General features: G+C 39.4%; 1 protein-coding gene and 1 long non-coding RNA gene across 37 annotated transcripts in view; one reads left to right on the top strand and one right to left on the bottom strand.

Moving 5' to 3' along the window:
* The window catches only part of PLEKHA5 (pleckstrin homology domain containing A5), a 173957-nt gene that overhangs the window by 62208 nt on the left and 93022 nt on the right, over positions 1-18727 (top strand). For 5 of the 36 annotated variants that reach the window (XM_083460954.1, XM_083460957.1, XM_083460962.1 and 2 more), the window contains exon 1: positions 8024-8181. The exons of 28 other annotated variants lie outside the window; for them this stretch is intronic. The gene's annotated coding sequence lies outside the window, so the exon portion shown is untranslated. Of the gene's footprint in view, positions 1-8003; positions 8182-18727 lie in introns of those variants that run through there. 3 more of the 36 variants (XM_083460963.1, XM_083460964.1, XM_083460961.1) reach the window with 3 other exon arrangements.
* Positions 14576-18020, bottom strand: LOC310687106. The gene is made up of 2 exons (XR_014516225.1): positions 17927-18020; positions 14576-15072 (listed from the first exon to the last, which is right to left on the bottom strand). It is a non-coding gene; the product is annotated as an uncharacterized lncRNA (long non-coding RNA).

Genomic DNA, 18727 nt, shown 5'->3' with positions numbered 1-18727 from the left:
TTCCACTTTGACCCATTAACAATCTATTTTTACTTAATTCTTTATAACATTTCTGCTAAGGCCATATAACTTCATTCCAGCATCCTTCTAACATTCATTAATTTTACAATATTTCTGTAAGTAAACTTACCGACTCTTCTCCCTGGTCTCGGATTCTGCCAGTCATTTCCGCCAACTCCATGTAGTCCATCAGCTTCATCTGCCATTCTTCCCGGGTTGGTAGATCTTGTGTCTTCCAGTACTTTGCAATGAGTATTCTTGCTGCTGTTGTAGCATACATAAAGAAAGTTCTATCCTTCTTTGGCACCAATTGGCCGACCATGCCCAGGAGAAAGGCCTCTGGTTTCTTGAGGAAGGTATATTTAAATACCTTTTTCATTTCATTATAAATCATCTCCCAGAAGTTCTTAAGCCTTGGGCATGTCCACCAAAGGTGAAAGAATGTACCTTCAGTCTCATTACATTTCCAGCATTTATTATCAGGCAAATGGTAGATTTTTGCAAGCTTGACTGGTGTTATGTACCACCTATAAATCATTTTCATTAAATTCTCTCTTAAGGCATTACATGCCGTAAACTTCATACCTGTGGTCCATAACTGTTCCCAGTCAGCCATCATAATGTTATGACCAACATCTGGTGCCCATTTAATCATAGCAGATTTCACCGTTTCATCTTTATTTATATTTAAACTTGATACAGATTAAACAGAAATGATGATCTGGCAATATTGGACTGCAAGTGCCTCTGTAGGAAGAAAATGGCTAATTTTAATGTTGTGGACATGACCTATGATGTTTTTCTGTCAAAAAATATTGTTTGCATTAACTTTCTTCCGGAATAATAATTGTTAAATGTTATACCTGTGGTGGGGGATCTCACAGATAGACAGTGAGTGTGGATTTCTTGGAAATCCATTGCACTTTCCTTTTGCACCATCCCTCCATTTATTCATTTCTTCCATGCTGATCCAGCAAAAATATTGCTGTCTTCAATGATAGTGGCTGCAGATACTTCTCAGTTCAGGTATTTTGCAAGAGGTTTAGAGTTTAGAAATATATAATTTTATTTTGCAAGGTCCTAAGTAACTTCTGTTATCGTTTGATGTAATTGAACCTGCATAAGTCTAAATAACTGGGTACAGGCTTGAGTCCATTCACTCCAGTTGTATCTTGAAAAGGTATGAATGCACTCCATTCATCCTCATCCCTCTTTTTGCAATCTCACTCTTCTCACCTTCTCATGTAAAGGTGTACAAATTGCAGCCTTGCAGGGAGAAGTTTGCCATTTAAAATATTAGATGTTAAAACTGCATTTTTCTTAAGCATAGGTGTTGAAAAGCAAAACATAAAATACTTTGCAATACAGTGGTACCTTGGGTTACATACACTTCAGGTTCACTAACCCAGAAATAGTACCTCGGGTTAAGAACTTTGCTTCAGGATGAGAACAGAAATTGTGCTCTGGCGGCGCGGCTGCAGTGGGAGGCCCTATTAGCTAAAGTGGTGCTTCAGGTTAAGAACAGTTTCAGGTTAAGAACGGACCTCTGGAACGAATTAAGTACCGTACTTAACCTGAGGTACCACTGTATTTCCTGACTAATGCACCATTACCTGCTTGATTCACTTTAAAACACAAGAGGGCAGCTATAGTAGATTATGTTAATCAAATCTCAAGTTGCAGTCGAATGCACAGTGGATTCCCATAGTGTGTGGTGGATTTAAAGCACCTTTTTCAAGAGACATCATTAACTCATTAAAGATTCCCCTAAAAAAAAACCCCATATATGTGCTCTAATTATTCTTGGATCTGGCACAAAGAAATGGCTGTTTCTGTAACATTACTGCATATTACAACAGAGTTCCACAACATTACTGTATGTTGCAATAGAGCTGGCAAAATTTTATACATTCGAGAGCATATTTTCATGCAGTTCCAAATGGTTAAAATCCGAGTGTTGTAGATTCCAATAAATGTTTTAGAAAGCTAATGTTCTCTGTTCAGTTGGCTACAGGACAGTTCAGAAATGGCTAAATACTTGTCAGTGTTTTGTAAAATGCTACACAATTTGTGGGAGTAGGATATATGCTTGTTTAATGTTTTAATTTAATATTTTGAGTAATACTTACATTGAAATAGCCCAGTTATTCAGGAATGCCCAGATAGGAACCCATGAGGACTATAAAGAAACTATAATGCCTTAAAACATTTATATTAACTAGGCAATTGTCCACAGCCAAAAGCAAAATGAAAATTTACATGGTTGTGAACAGGAAGCTGCCAGAATGGGAGATAAGCAGTGTTTGAGCCATTTAAATTTGTTGGGCTGCATTAGGCAATCAAAATTAATGTGCTGTGTTCCCTCCCATCCCCAAGAATTATAAAGCCCTCTTGCATGAACAGAGCCAACCTGTTTGACTGTGTCTCTTTTGTGTGAAGTTTGGTATGGCATTAAGAGGAGGTCAGGATGTGTGCCTGATTGCTGATGTCCTGCATTCATAAAGCAGATGCCTCCCCTTAGTGAGTAGATGGTGCCACTTGAGAAGATAGGTTATTCTCTCACTTAAATAACACATGAAAGAAGTACTTAATTTTGTGAAATACCTGACGATATTGCACTGTGATCAAAGAGTAGTTGCGGTGATTACTGCTCCTTGATAAAATATGAATAATTTCCCAGTCATAATTAGGTCATAATGTATTTGCATGCTTTATGTAAGATTAGTTTACATAGAACTTTCTTGCCGACAACTTGTGCAAAAGTCAGGTAAATGCAGTATTTTGTGTGAAATTACTAATAGGCTTTTTAAGATGCAGTAACGCAGCTGAGAATTGGACTATATTTTTAGTCTGATAATTGAAACCTGAAATTAGACATGGTTATTGGATTTCATCTTTAAAAAATTCCCAGATCCAGGTCAACTTTGCTGTTGCTGTTAAATAAGACAGGGAGAGAACTTTGGTTAAATAATAGTACATGAGCAAGTAGTAAAACGAGATAACAGTTTACATTTGGTACATTACTTGTAATGAATGGTAGTACTTTTTATTCTGTAGAAACCATATACACAGGTTTTGTTTCTTTTCTAATATGTGGCACTATGCTGTGCAAATGCTCCTGTTGACTGACAATATTCTAAAGCTAGGAGTGTGCCATTTGTAACTTACAACTTACACTTGTTTAACAAGTGCGATTTCAACTTCAACTTTGAAGGCCAGCTGGAGGAAGTCACACAAATTAAATGCATAGGAAATGAAGAGCTTAAAAGCACTTTTTGTGCAGGATTTTCCTGGTACAGAATGAGCTTTTAAGCTCTCCCACTTGCTTACTGGGCTCAGCAAGGCTTTCACAAGATCTTGTGGGAATTCAGATGAGCCTTTGAGATCTCGTGAGAGGCTCCCAGAGCCCATGTAAGAACATCCTATAGCCTGGTAGGCTCCCTTGTTTCTGGTTTTTACTAACCATAGCTTCAGACCAGTATCGGGCACACTGTGGTATATGCCAGCCTCCAAATCATTGTTTTTAAAATTGGGTTTTGGAAATCTAGGGTTGGAACTTGGTTTAGGGTCATCACCACAAAATATACCGTATTTCTTGCTCCATAAGGCGCACCAGACCATAAGGCACACCTAGTTTTTAGAGGGGGAAATCAAGAAAAAAAATTACACACCCCCCCCGCCCCAAAGAGCAGCCCAGAGCTTCTTGGGGCTGCTGGGGGAAGCCCAGGTTCCCATCGCCCCAGCTCCAAAGAGCAAAGAAGCCAAGACAGCCAGCGGGATGCATCCTGCTGGCTGTCTTGGCTTGTGCCAAGGCTAAAGAGGAGAGGCTGCGCACGGCTATGGCAATTCCCCCATCTCCCGCAAAAGCCCACAGGAGCCGCGCACCCTTTAAGGTGCTCCTGCGGGCTTTTCTACCAGGAGGAAGAAGGGACTGACTGGCTGCGTCAATTTGGATGAAGGAACCATGTGTTGAGATTATTGCATTGCAGGAAGTCGGACTAGATGACCCTCAGAGTCCCTTCCAGCTCTACATTTCTATGATTCAGTATTTTGACACCTGTCACTTGAACAACAACTGATAACCGCAAAACAGTTTTGTGGTTCTGCTCGCAAATTAACCAAAGACTATGCCTATACATTTTTTTCTTTTTTGCCTGTTTAAAAAATACTTCTGTGTTTATGTAAGATGATTTAGTTTTATTTTGACACATTGATATTAAGGTTAGAATATATTTGCTCTTCAAATGCTTCATACACTGATCAAAAGAAATGTGTGAGAGCTGTTGCTAAAAGCATTATTGCATGCACTTACCTAGAAAACAGGGCAGATCTTGTTAGATTAAAAAAAAACAAACACCACCACCTCAAGCATCCAAAATATTTGCTCTTCTGCCTTCTAATTTTGTACTGAGCAAGTGTTACCCACATCTCATTAAAGCTCGTAATAAAGTTTTATTGTGGTACTTCTTGATTGAAAGATATTCCACTGGAGATTAATGCTAAAGTATTGAAAATTGAATTGTTGTAATCTTCATTGTTTTCTTTGTGGCAAATTTGCTAGACACCTAGAATGAAACTATTAAGAACAAATTGATTTTGGTAGTTCATTCTTCACAAAAAGACTCAGCAATCAAATTTGTGCTACTAAATTAAGTCAATATTAGTGCCCCCAGGCATGATTTTCCTTTTCCAGATTGATAGCTAATTAGAATGTTTGTTCAAAATAACTTCTGCTTGCTTAGTTCTATGTTTTGTGTATATTGATATAAGAAAAGTAAAATACAGGCCTCATTGGGATACGATCTTACATTTCTCTGTGTTACTATAAATATTTCTGCACCACTCTAGTTGTGCTTATCTGAGTCCTTGAATTGGTTTGTTCAAGATGCATTTTACTATAGTGCACACTGACTGATAGCTTGATGTTTTGAAGAAGATGGTGCAATAAAAATCCCATCTATCATTTTGTAAAAGTTTATAAGGAAATGCCAGGGATGACTTTGGGAAATTGCCTCATTGGGTAGTAAGCATTTTGTTGATGCCTAGATTATTATTTAAATTACCTTAATGTTTATATCTTTTTCAAAACTGCTACTTTTTAAAAGTGTGACTTGTTCCTCTGCTTAAAACAATACAGGTGGAAACAAACATTCCTATTCAAGAGATTGTGATCATGAGTAAAGGAAATACTGGAAGAAGAGGGGAAACTACTATCAGAGATTTCTTTAACTCTTTTGGTCTAGACTCTAGAATAAGAAAGAAAGTCTTTAATGAGCACTGGACTGGTTCCCATGTAATACTAAACCATTGTTTAGCTCTATGTAGACAAGTCTCAGCAATCTCAAGTGAAATGTTGAACTGAGTTTCTGCCAAGTTTATATCATTGTGAATTATCTCACTTTAGTGTCACTTGTGAACCAGGAGTCCTGATTAAAACAAGCAGTGGTTAGTTGCTAAACAAGCTAATTTGTTTGAAGGTGGTTTGTTTTGCAAGTAACCATGATTTGTTTGAAACTAGGATACCTTGTTTGCAGGTAATGCTACGCCTATAGTCTTATGAAGAAGTTAAAAACCTTTTCATTAAAGATTGACAAGAGGGAATGGTTTGTTTTTTTCTATAGCTACTTTGAATCCAAGAGCCCAGGGATTCTTGGAAGTCATTGAAGTCTGTACATGTGTTCCCACCCACCTGTCCACCCATATGTAATATTATAGAGAGAGACATTTATATGCATATCTCAACTGCTGTTAGTAGTTTACTCATTAACACAGGGTACCACATATTTTTAAGTGAAGTTACACAAATTTTGTCTGACCTTGATTGCCAACCAAAACCTCATGGCTGCCAGGAGCACTCCACTCTTCCTCATCCCCCAGATTTGGTGCTCTGTATGACAGCGGCTCTAGACTCCACTCCTGTTCTAAGTTGGGAGCAGGAAAGGGCAATTGATGATGAGGACTGTTCCTGCAGGTACCCACTCCATCTTCAAAGCAGGAATGGGAGAGAAATGGTCCATTGAGAATAGAGCTTTGTATTGTAGGGTTCCATTTGGAGAGATATGCTTCTGCTGCTTGTTTTCTCACTCCCGTCCCTCATCAAAACAATCTCTTAGGAGAAGAATGGAAAGAAAATCAGGATCTAGCTGTGCTATGTTTTGGTGGATGGGAATAGATTTAGCTCCCTGTTTTCTTGCATTCCTCCATCGCTCTGGCAGGGGGTGAAGGAGGGAGATGAAGTTTGTGCTCAGTCTCCATAGCAATGCTATGGATGCTATCTGTGAGCTGGTGTTCTTTTGCCCTCCAAGATTCAATGGCAGCTGCTCCTCCTGGCAACTCACTGTGGGAGTTGGGAGGGGAGCATGCAAAGTATGCATGTAGTAGCCCAGAATATGGAGGGAAGGAGTATGAAGACCCATGAAACTTACGTAAGTGAACTGGAAGGTGTGCAGCTTCACATCTCTTTATGTAACAAGGATGTTAAAATTATTATTTTGTGAAATATATTATTGCACCTAACCAGCAGGCATATTTTTTTATTAGTATGTTCTTTTGCAGATATTTCCCCCCTTTCTTATTATAGTGAAGTAGCATCTTCATTATCTTTTGTCCTCTCTAATAAGATGTTATACGGTACATATTTGAGAAAAGAGTTTACAAGAATCAAATTTCTGACTACTTAGATTAATCAAGTTTTATGTCATATTCTTTGCACTTTTATTCCTTGTATTTCCCATTATCACATCCTTAATTTGTAAATACCATAACATTACCTTTGTTCTTCTCTTGCTAATTTGGCTCTTTTGAAGCTTCTCCTAGTTTGAACAACAAAAGTCGATCGATAATTGGAATGTTCAGTTTCAGATGATATACCAACTGTTAGCAATAGGTGATATTCAGTTGTGGCAGTTCACTCATTTCAGCAGTAATTCTGCTGGCAGGAGCCTTGGTTTTAGTGTAGTGCAACTGCCAAATCCAGAGGGTATATTGCGCTTGCAAAGATGTTGAACAATCTCTAGTGCAACTACTGCTGCTATTAGAGTATTAACAACCGATACAAAATACTCTTATTAAGCTTGTGTGCTACCACTTACACAATGTCATCTCTCAAACTGCTTGTGCTAAAGTTGCATTGAATCTCACTGACTGACTGGAGAAGCTTAGACATCTAATAAAGTACAGTCAAACTCCATTTCCCAGACCTAGTGGGAAGAGTTCAGAAAAGGTGAGTGAGAACTGCCTATCTCATTTGATGAGGAATGAATCTGTTTTATATTGGATTTATTTTTTATTTGAAATGATAGTAAAACAGTGAAATCTGGTTTCACTGGATTTAAACAGAAACAACTTAAGTAGCCATGGCAGTACTTAAGTGCAGTGTTGAAACAACTTAAATAAAAATCTTAGTTGGTTTGCTGTTTTTCCATGGCCTGCCAGCTATCTGTAAGTCACTTAAACTGTGACGAATAGTATAATTCCAAAGTGCAGTGTTAGAGTGTGGTCTTTTCTAATTATATTGCGAAACAGCATATTATTCTGGGGTACAGACCAGTGTACAGAACAAACTAAGGATGCTAGATAGTACCAGACTAAAGTGGATTAGATTTACGAATACTAACATGAACCTTCGGGTGCAAAATTTACTGTTGAAAGAATATTCTGCTAAGATTTGAGGGTCAAATGGTGACCCAGTTAAGTGTTATTCTCATCTATCAAAAAATAGTATTGAAGTCTGGGTATATGTTACAGCCAAGTGTTGCAAATAGCCTCTTGCACACATGGTCCAATTAATTCTAGGGGGATAGAGAGGTCATGAGAGAGGAGAAAATCAATACTTAATGGTGGTTCTGATTTGCTTATTGCAGTTAGTGATTTTTTTAAAGATTTGATTTACAGCCCTGTGTTGCTTTGAAAGTAGGCCATCACACACAGAGATGCCTAGCATCAGACTGTTTTTTCAAAGTGGATACAGAGCATGCTCATATTGAATATTTACTCTGAGATTGCAGCCTCTCAGAGCTCCGTCAGTGAAACAGTCATCGAAGTGAGAAGGAAAAGAGCACAGCATGTCCTTTTGTCACTGTTATGTTTGCGAGTACATGATTTATTAGCAGAACTGGAGACTTAAGTTGGAGATAAGCCTGAATTTAGCAAGAGCACAATTTCAACAACAAGCTGTTCTAGGTGAGTTAATATGGGCTACGTTTTCCTCTCCCTTGTGTCTAACACAGGAATATAGCTTTATTTTGCTTCCAAGTCTAGCCCCAGAAATACTCTTTATTTCTTTACGCAGTTGAATAACAACAGATTATTATTGCCATCTAAACTGAGCTTCTATATTGGCAGTAGCAAGAATATCATTTAATTGTTGTGTGTGACCATTACCAGTGGAGTGAAGTAAAGTAGCATGCCCTTTACAAAAAAGATTTCAAGGAAGTGGGACCATTCTATAGCAGGAATGAAAAACTGACATGAGGCTTATTTTCCCTTCTATGGGCTGCATATGCTTAATTGTCCTAGTAATATCTTTCAGATGTGTAAATTTCTTCATGTTCTGTATTGTTTGTAGTTTAAATCTGTTTCTTTGCCTGTTGAGGCTCTTCGAAGGCATGATGATCAATGTTTTCAAAACAATTACAAAGTGAATCGTATAGCATTCATTGTTTGTATAGTTCCTAGCAAAAACAGTTCTGTTATACTTTAATATATTTGTTTAATCTTGATATTATGCACTATATGAAACAGAAGGCAATTTATTTTAGTAAACTTTAAGAAATTGTTTGTGTGCAGTGGGATGTATGTGTGGATATACTTACATGAAGTAAAATTAATGGTAGTTAATGTTGCATCTATTTGTACTGAATGATTCGAGTAACCTTTTGAAATGAGTATAATTTATTTGACAAGCATTTTGTTAAACATGTCTAATTATTTTTCATAGCCATATTATTCCCTCAGCTGTTCAAGATTCTATATTCTGCATTGCATTTTGCAGAAGTGACTTGTCTGTTTAACTTAAACATAAAAATGCTAAAGGTGAACCATGGAGTTTGTGCCTACTGATCAAATAGATACTGTTGAAAATAAAATTCTTTTTAAACAATCAGATTATAAAATGATTTAAGAATGGTTACCTTGTAATTTTAAGGGCAGGTACCTGTTGCCTGATGCAAAATGATCCGTGAACATACACAAGTATACGTAAAAAGATTGCATGCATGTAAGCATTTTGGCTCACTAGTTGAACGTTGTATCTTATTTGGGGATGATAGCTAGGCACTTTGTAGCGGTTTTAAAAAGGAGAGGAAGGACTAGGTACAAAACAGATTGCTTTCAGGCAAAGGCGGGGTTTCCACCTTTCAATTCATTTTAAATTCTTGTCATGCAAGCAGTAAATGATGTAAATGGGTACTATAAATGTATCTGTAGGTACCATGTACATACCAAATTATAAAGATGGTGCTATTGTTTATTATTGTGTTGGTCACATGTTTTTATGAAGGCTCACAGTGTTTAAAGTAATTTCAATAACAGAAGATTTGCCAAGACAGTAGTCACTAAGACTAAGCCCACATCTATCTCTATTTCTTTGAGTAATTCCTCTGTAAACAATTATGTGTTCAGCTTATTCAGAAAATGTGAAAATCTAGAGGATTGTTTCCACACCTGTGATGCCATTTTTAGACTTGGTTTCATGTTGGAAAACTCACACGTTACAAATTACAACAGCATAATAACTAATATTTGGAAATTTAACACATTTTATAGCCCAGTGTTCAGAATGCTTTCATGTAAAAATACACGAGGTAAGCTTGAGTACCTTTTAAGAGGCTAATGCTCACTCTAGAAAGCTCATCATGTATGCTTTTGCAAGCAATTTGGTTTTTTTTTTATTGTATCATACACAGCATGCTCTCCAGTGCGAATACCTATATGAAACACACACGCTGCTGCTTGCTGATTAATGTAGAGCTCTCTCTGCAGGGGTTGAAGGATGTTATGAATAGATATATTCTGTGAAGAGAGGCTTGCTGATTTTTGTTCAGTAGTAAAACTAGCAAGGCTAGCAAGAATACACAAATCTGGAACAATATGTGTTTATAGGGTGTTTGAAATCTTTGCTACACAAGGCTAGGGTTTCAGACTGCCTATGGATCTGAGGACATGACTAACAGTGACAGTTTTTCATTTTGAGCAATAAGAAATAAACACACAAAGTTTCACTGTTGAAATCACATGTTTTACATGCAGAAGGTCCCAGGTTCATCCCTTGGTAGCTAAAAAGATTTCAGAGAATATGGTTCCTGGGAGAGACCTGGCAGACCTTGGAGAGCTGCTGTCAAGCAAATTAGACAGTACTGCCTTTTGAACAGCAGCCCTCCTTGCCATATGACAAGCTACTTTCAAAACCAAGGGGGATTTCCAAAGATAGGTTGTGAAACATCACAGGGATCTGATAAGAAACAAGAATCAATCCTGGCAGACCTGGCATACCTGAAGTAGGCATTTTTCTACAATGCTGGCATCTTGTAGGAATTGTGGTTGGAGGGGGAAGGCCTAATATAAGGTAATACTGCAGGGTAATATTAGTTCTTCTCTTCGCTCCCAATCAAATACTCTTTGAATTTGTATTATGTTTACCAAGTCCCCCCCCCCCTAAGAATTGCTTGTGTCTCTGTTCTTACAGCATTCAAGATAATCTGTTATGCCATAACATAGGCTTTAGTTATTATGAATGAGGTCCAGCGTAGCACCAGCAGATGAGACAGGACTTCCCCTTCTCCCCTGCAGCTCCTGAACCCTTCCAATCTACTCCAGAGTATTCAGAGGAGATTTGAGGTTATTGCAGGGTGGAGGATAGGGAAGGAATGTGAACATAGAAAACGATACTTTTGCCTTCTGTTTCGGTATGCCTTGTGGTGGCATTCAGTATGGAGACTAGATTCTGTCTGAAATCAATCAGTGCTTTAGTTGGGTTTATTTATTATTTTGTAAAATTTATATACTGCTTGATTGGGTTTTGTTTTTTTAAAAAACAAGCCTGTATGCAGTTTCCAAAAAGATTTCATAAGAATAAAAAGAATAATTCCAAAAGCATAACTGCTTACTGGTATAAAAGTATTTTACTCCTTACCTTAATAGGCTGCTTACTGTTGTAGTGTACAGAAAGGGGAGAAATTAGGTACCAGAGTAGATTTGTGGAAGATGCTAAAACAGGTCTCTAATATGCCAAAGGGTCGTATTTTCTTTGGGGCCTTTAAAATGTGTATACAGTATAGCTGATACAGTACTGAGAAGCTCAGTATAAACTCACTGCTACTAGGGAAAAGCTGGATGCATTGAGAAGAAAAAGACCACCAGGAGTGTGTATTTTTAAAGCACATAGAAATTTCCATCCCTTATGAAATACATGGGTTTGATAGATATGCACATGGTAGTATGCCACCCTGTAAATGGATTGATTAGACTAAACGTATGATGCCTAAGCATAACACATGAATTCTTGTTGAAATAATCCTGTATGTTGTTTCTAGGAATCACATTATCTGGATATCAATAGTTGGAATATGTTAAGTATATTAATATAAATCACAATGAAAATGTCTTTTGCTTCCACTGGAATTGTGCTGTGTTCCTTGGGCAAGGTATTTTCTCTGTTCACTGTTGTACTGAGGACACTATCAGTAGAAAATGTAATGATGGAGTGCAATTAAACTGACTGTGTCTAGATTAGCAAGATAAGAAATGTCATTCTGAATCAACCCATTTATTCATCAAATCGGATATCTTGCTTTTGGCAGTGGCAAATACTTAAATGCTTCAAAGGAAGTAAGAAAACCCCTTCGTAATGCACCTGGCCAATTGTGCAATTATCTGCTTTCTGCCCGAATGCTCAGTTTATAAAAATAGCTGTTTTACAACTCCCATGGTGCAGAGTAGGCTTCCTGGATTGGTATTGGTATTGATTTTAATTGGTCTTATCTCAGTAAGGCTCAGGTTGGGAAGAAGCACAGAAAAAGAAATCTGATTCCAGGATTTTTACCGTAATAGCAAATATTGTACAGTGATACCTCAGGTTACAGATGCTTCAGGTTACAGACGCTTCAGGTTACAGACTCCGCTAACCCAGAAATAGTACCTCGGGTTAAGAACTTTGCCCCAGGATGAGAACAGAAATCGAGCGGCGCAGCAGGAGGCCCCATTAGCTAAAGTGGTACCTCAGGTTTAGAACATTTTCAGGTTAAGAACAGACCTCCGGAACTAGAGGTCTTAACCAGTTCTTAACCAGAGGTACCACTGTAATAGGTTAGATTCTGCTGCAGCCTATTTGCTTCTGGCTGCTACTGCAAATTCTCCCAATCAAGGTAGGTTCAAGTAGGTGATGATGAAACTCAGCTGTAATTGCATTCCATCATGCACGTGGCTTGATTGGCTGTCAGCTGAATGGTTGACCCAATATGATGGAGGGAAATTTGACTCAATTGTTTCAACTACTAGGCATAGAAATGTTCCCTTTGTAGATTTTTCTAACAATAAATCTTGGAGTACTTGTTCTCTCCTCATTTTATATTTCTATTGTGGGAGAACTCTTAATGATTTTGATACCCACATATAAAGTTGGTGTGAAGTGAATAGACTCTCAGTTGCACAACAAAAGATACTGCCAGCAAAAGATGTTATCCAGGGGGAAACCATGATGTAAAATTATATTGCAAAGCACAGCACTTTAGAAAAATCTGAGGGAAATGAGTATTAAATTATGGTGAGGGTATTGATGCACATTCAAAATACACAGAAAGAAGAGGGGCATGAGATGGGGGAGAGTGACCTTGCTCGTTCTTCTTGATGTTTCAGTGGCATTTGACCATGGTATTATTCTGGAGAGTCTCAAGGAAGTTGAAGTTGGGGGCGCACTGTGGTTCTGCTCCTACCTGGAGTGTCATTTCCAGAGAGCAGTTATGGGAGGCCAGTAACATGGGAGTTGCTGGATCCTGTGAAGACAGAGGTGTTAATGTTTTATAAGTCCCAGAGGTAGGAAGACAGCCTATTGTGGATGGGGTTTCACTGCCTTGGAAGGAGAAGGTTTTTGTACCTTGAGATTACTCATAGATTCAGCATTGTCACTTGAGGCACAGGTGGCTTCAGTGGCTAGGAGTGTCTGTTTCCAGCTGTGGTTGGAAAGAGCAGTATAGATGTGACCCATATTGGAGCCTTGCACACATGAGCAAAAGAGCAAAGAGCCTTGTGTCCCTCTTCAAAAACTGAAAAAGGAGCGCTTCATGCATGCTTCTGATTTTCTTTCATTTGTGAAAGCAGGGGATACTCTGGTACCACTTTGTTTACCTCCATCACAGAGAGAAGCTATTCAGAATAATAAGCAAAGAGATTAAAGCACAATTGACAGTTTATTTGGCAGAACCAAACAAATTATACATCCCTTTGATAAGGCAGCTGGGAAGACTGCTAGTGGTGATGGAGAGAGAGCTGGAGTGTCTAATGGTATCCTAATTCTTGAACATGACTGTTTTTAAGAAGTAATATTCTTATTTCTCTTCAAATGTCAGCATGTGTTGTTACGATTAGGGAAAAAAATTATCTTCAGCATTGAGAACAAATGCCTGTGTTCTTCCCAACTGAACCGAAACATTTATTGAAATCGGCAGATTGCAAATAGAGGCTAGTCCACTTAGAAGATAAGCTTCTTCTGCTACCAGCTATTACTTTGTCCTTTTAGTGGGTATCTGTGCTGTAAATCTAAATAAGCTTATATTGCAGCTCCACTGAATTAAATCAGAAGGTCCACCATAGATCGAGTTGGAATGTTCTCATAGCAGATGCTCTGTGGACTTTCTTTTACAGTTCTAGAACATGCTTTGTTGGCACTTAGATTGGAATATTCAGCTTTGAAGTTGCAGTCTGGCTGCTACATCTTTTGTAACCATTTTCATGATCAACAATTAGTCAAAAGGGGTGAAGATGAGGGATAGACACAATTACAAAAATACAAAAGCAGTAATGAGCTCCAAATAATATGTTTGTCTACAGCATGGGTCAGCAAACTAAGATCTGTGGGACGGATCAGGCCCAATTGCCTTCTAAATCTGGCCCATGGACGGTCCAAGAATCGCCACGTGGATCACCAGCGCATACGTTCTTTCCCTCCTTCTCCCTCACACGGCGGTGGCGGCGCCACCTCCTCCTTCCCTTCCTCCTCCTGGCTTCTCCCCATCTTGCCTAGAGGAGGAAGGGGGTTGGGCTTTGTTGGTGCCAGCCCCTCTCCAGAGCCCTTTCGCATGCCGCTCATTGTCCCCCTGCCGCCGCCAGCCACTGCCACTTGCAAGACACAGGAGCTGCAGTTGGCTGAGTGCCCCTCTCGAATGGCCGCCATTTAAAGTAGCCCTTCTCCAGAGCCCCTTTGCATGCTGCTCATCGTCCCTCGTTCATTCCCCCCCCGCCCCAAATATAGTCTGGCCCCCCACAAGGTCTGAGGGACAGTGGACTGGTCCCCTGCTGAAAAAGTTTGAGGACCCCTGATCTACAGTATAAAGCTCTGTTGCACAAAAGAGAAATACAATCATAAATGTATCCATCTTTATTGGTATCATGTAAAATGTTACAGTATCTTATCACAAACCAATTAACTATGGATTGCAATGAATTAAACTCAAGGAATCCCTGGGTGAAAGAGGTCCTCAGCAGAATAAAATACAACTGCTGTGAAAGCACAGAAACAAGTGCTAAGAGTGTGAGATCAATACTTAGAAGCAACCCATTAAATATTTTTACACAAATTATGTTTTATTCTACTGAGGGCCTCCAGGTGTTCACAGAATTCAGCACAGTACATACCATACTATTCTTGAAATTCCCTTTTGTGATTGTCCTGTGTGTCTTTATTCCAGTCCCCAGTTTAGTGGTTGAAACCCCATTGCATACATTCATCCTGGTATGGCCTTGTACCTGGCCATACCAGGTACTGGTGTGGCGGTGAACCGAAGCCCTCTGTCTTAGGAATATGCAAGTACATTCTTCTCCCCTCAGTAAAAAGCGAGGAAGCAAAAAGAGTGGTGAAATCTATAAGTAAAAATAAAAAATAAAAAACAGGTCAAAGCTGACTGTCAGCCCACTCCATTAGGAGAGCTTTTTGCACGGTTTGGCTGAGAATGTCAAAAAAATGCTCTTCATCAATCCTTCACTCACTCTTCAAGTTGCCAGTTGACAAGGACTTTTCCCTTCAGAGCTGGTACTGACGTTTGTGTTACTTGGCACCTGCTCCTTTGCTGTTTTTGTCTGTTACTTAATATTGTGCCTCTGTGATGGATTGGAACTAGAGTGAGGAGAAAGCGCGGGAGTGAAAGGACAGGACGTTTTCCCTATGCTTTTATGTTGGAAGGAAAATTCGATTCAAGGTTCTGCAGAGAGCTTTGGGAGTAGGTTGCTTCTACGGCAAACCTATGTTGAATTTTCAAAATGCTTTGAGGAGCATCACATTCCATATTTTACCTGTAGCTTTAAATAGCCCCAGGACATGTTATCATCCTTTAAAAATGATCTTTGGATTTTCCAGAATGCATTTCCCCTTACTTCAGTAACAATTCCCAATGGAGTCCTATTCTTGGGTATTAAAGAGCTGATGATAGCCTCAAAGTTGGCTAAGTCCTACTTGGCAGTACACAGTACTTGTGTAGGAAAGTACAGTTTTTATTATGAATACAGTGTAACCTCGGGTTACAAACACCTCGGGTTACAGACTTCGCTAACCCGGAAGTAGTGCCTTGGGTTAAGAACTTTGCCGCAGGATGAGAACAGAAATTGCACGGCAGCAGCATCAGGAGGCCCCATTAGGTAAAGTGGTACCTCGGGTTAAGAACGGTTTCAGGTTAAGAACGGACCTCTGAAACGAATTAAGTTCTTAACCAGAGGTACCACTGTAATAGGTTAGATTCTGCTGCAGCCTATTTGCTCCTGGCTGCTACTGTTAAGTTTGTAACCAGAGGCATCACTGTAACTTGGGGGGGGGGGCACACGAATGTATCTTCTGGTTCCAAGCATGAGGCATGTGATAGGCCATCTTGCAGAAAAGTTAATTTTAAGATTCTATGTGGATTCTGTCTTGTTTTAATTGATGGGAGTTGTATTACAACCAAGTGGATGAATCTGTTTTTTTATCAAGCTGCTTATTCTGTCCCACCAAATCCACATCTAATGCAATGAAATTATCTTGAAGCCTATTTTTGCTGTTTACAACTTGAGCAATATTTTTACCATAACACTAACTTTTACCCCAGCACACCAGCTGCCATCTTCTTAATGCTTCTACCTAGAGTGTTTCTACCACCACGCTCAATTATTATGACTATAAGGGATTCTGCAGTGAATAAAACTGCTAGCACATTTGCAAAGCTATGCATGGTCCAATATAGTTTCAAATTGGATGGAAGACTGTGTGTTCAGATCCCTGCATTGCAGGCAGTTGGACTAGATGACCCTCAGGGTGAGTTCCTTCCAACTCAACAATTCTATGATTCTAAGAATATTACAAATCTCTTTGGTGTTTCTACATTGGTGTACAAGAACTTTATTTTTATTCGCATTTTACTCCTCTTGCAGTGTGTTTTGAAGTAATCATATAATATGCCTAAATTTACTTCTCAAAATTTTCTGACAATTCTGCAAAATTCTTGGGACAGTTTTCTTTTTTTGTCAAAATTGTTCTAGCTAAGTTCAACTCAATCCATCCACATGTGATTAGTTCCATTGACATAGTGGGCTGATTGTTGGAGGAAGGCATGTATGATCAAACTTTGCTTCTTCAAGATTCTCAGAATAGTTTTTTTGTTCTGTAATCACTTCTAAGGACTGTAACTGTCGAATAACAAAATACATTAATTGGATTGCATTATTTCCTGAAACCTGGCAAGAGATGAAATATTTTCACCACAAGAGGGAGCAGAAGATGCTAATGGTTCTGAAAAAGGGTCTCCCTCTCCCCCCCTCACATCCAAGCCTTTAGGGTGTGTGGAACTAAAAGTAGTGAATGTTTTGCTGTTGCTGGCATAGCTGTTGTTGGCATTATTGTTTAAAAACCTAATCTCCTATGCTGGCCTCTTGGATTCAGGAGGGATTAGCTCTGCTCATTGGCTTGAGGGAGGAACTTGTTGCTTCCTTAGGTGCTCGTGGAAGTGACTTCCGTTTCAACTTCCTGCCTCTAGCTCCAAGCAGCGCTGGAGATATTCTCTGCATTCCTTGCTTAAGACTTCTGGTTACTTGTAACAATCTTCTTTCTTCCTCTATACAGTACTGACTTTCAGGGCCTCTCATGTGATTTCATGTAAACTTATAGTGACTCTCACTTCCCTTCCCTTTCTCCTGGAAGCCCCGCTGCAGAGGGCTCTGGCAGGAGTTCAGCCACCTTTTAATGTTGCTACTGGCCTCACTGTTCATTCCTAACCTCTTTTCCTTTCATGAAGTGTGCATTTGAGGGTTTTCTCCCCGCCCCCCTCTTTTGTTTACCACAGATTACCAGTGAAATTTAGCTCTCTTTGCCTGAAAGGGCAGCCTTTACAGCTTTGAGGTGGGTAAAAAAAGGGGGGGCCTTAAATCTTCCCTAGTGAGTTTTTTGTTGTTGTTTTTAAAGGAAACACTTGTGGGAAACTGGTGTGGAAAATGTGTGAGAGGTGCCCTGTGTTAAGATACCAAATTTCAGACAACTAAGTCCTAGGGGTTTTGTGTCAAGCCCCTTTAAATTGATTTGAGGGAGGGGCAGACTTAAAGGGATGCTCTAGTCTCCTGTAGTTGTGTTTGTAGGCACAGATTTTGTGACATTAGGTAGGTGCCCCTAACTGGTATTGCATATAGAACAACAAAGAAATTGTTTTGATTTGAAGAGCACACACTGGAAATGTTCATCTGATGGAGCTATACTTACCTCATCCCCAAATCCTTTTGAGTTGCCTAGCTAAGCTGCTTCAGTGATGGAGGGAGCTTGAGAGTGGGAGAAGGACTTCTTGCTCTCCTTTGCATGCCTCTTCCCTTCCTTCTCTGACTCCACCTCTTCCTAAAGGAGGAGGGACTGGTGTTCCCTGCACAGGTACATGATGAGGCTGCCCCCCACCTCCGGGCTCAGCTGCTTCCTGCAACGTTGGCAGATGGCATAGCTGGGCTGTTCTGCCAACTGAAAGTGATCCCAGCCTATGCTCTGCTGGTTGCTCTCACTAATAATACTGCCAGCCTTAGAAGGAGGGGGAACCTACAGCTGCTGCATTTAATTATTACTGCTGCCTGCAGCAATGATGGTGTGTTTGGATTTGTTGAGGGGAGAACTCAAACAGCAATTGCTGCTGCCAATACACTTCCATTGCCTGAATTCTGCCCCAACTCCACATACGTGGATCATAATTAGACACACCATGTATTATCTGCAATAGGGATGTACCTATGTAGTAATGTTGTTGATGAATGACAAAAATGTGTGTTGTGTTGCAATTTGCTGTTTACAACAGTTGAGTGCTTGGTCACACAATAATTGTTCTGTAGCCAGTAACTGACTGTTTCTTGCAAATGGTTCCCTGCCCTACTAACAAGTATTAGCAGAATCATCTCCACAGTGCTGAGTAAATTATCATCTGTCTGTTATTGCAAAAGTGTAAAGGTGACATACATTGAAGCTCTAATTATCACTGACTGTAATTTCTGCATCTCATTGCATTCAACTCTCACCTTAATACCC

This window comes from Podarcis liolepis, assembly GCF_965112155.1.
Source record: "Podarcis liolepis genome assembly, chromosome: 10".
Lineage (NCBI taxonomy): Eukaryota > Metazoa > Chordata > Lepidosauria > Squamata > Lacertidae > Podarcis > Podarcis liolepis.
The sequence above is the reverse complement of the archived record's forward strand: the minus strand, read 5'-3'. Positions and strand labels throughout refer to the sequence as shown.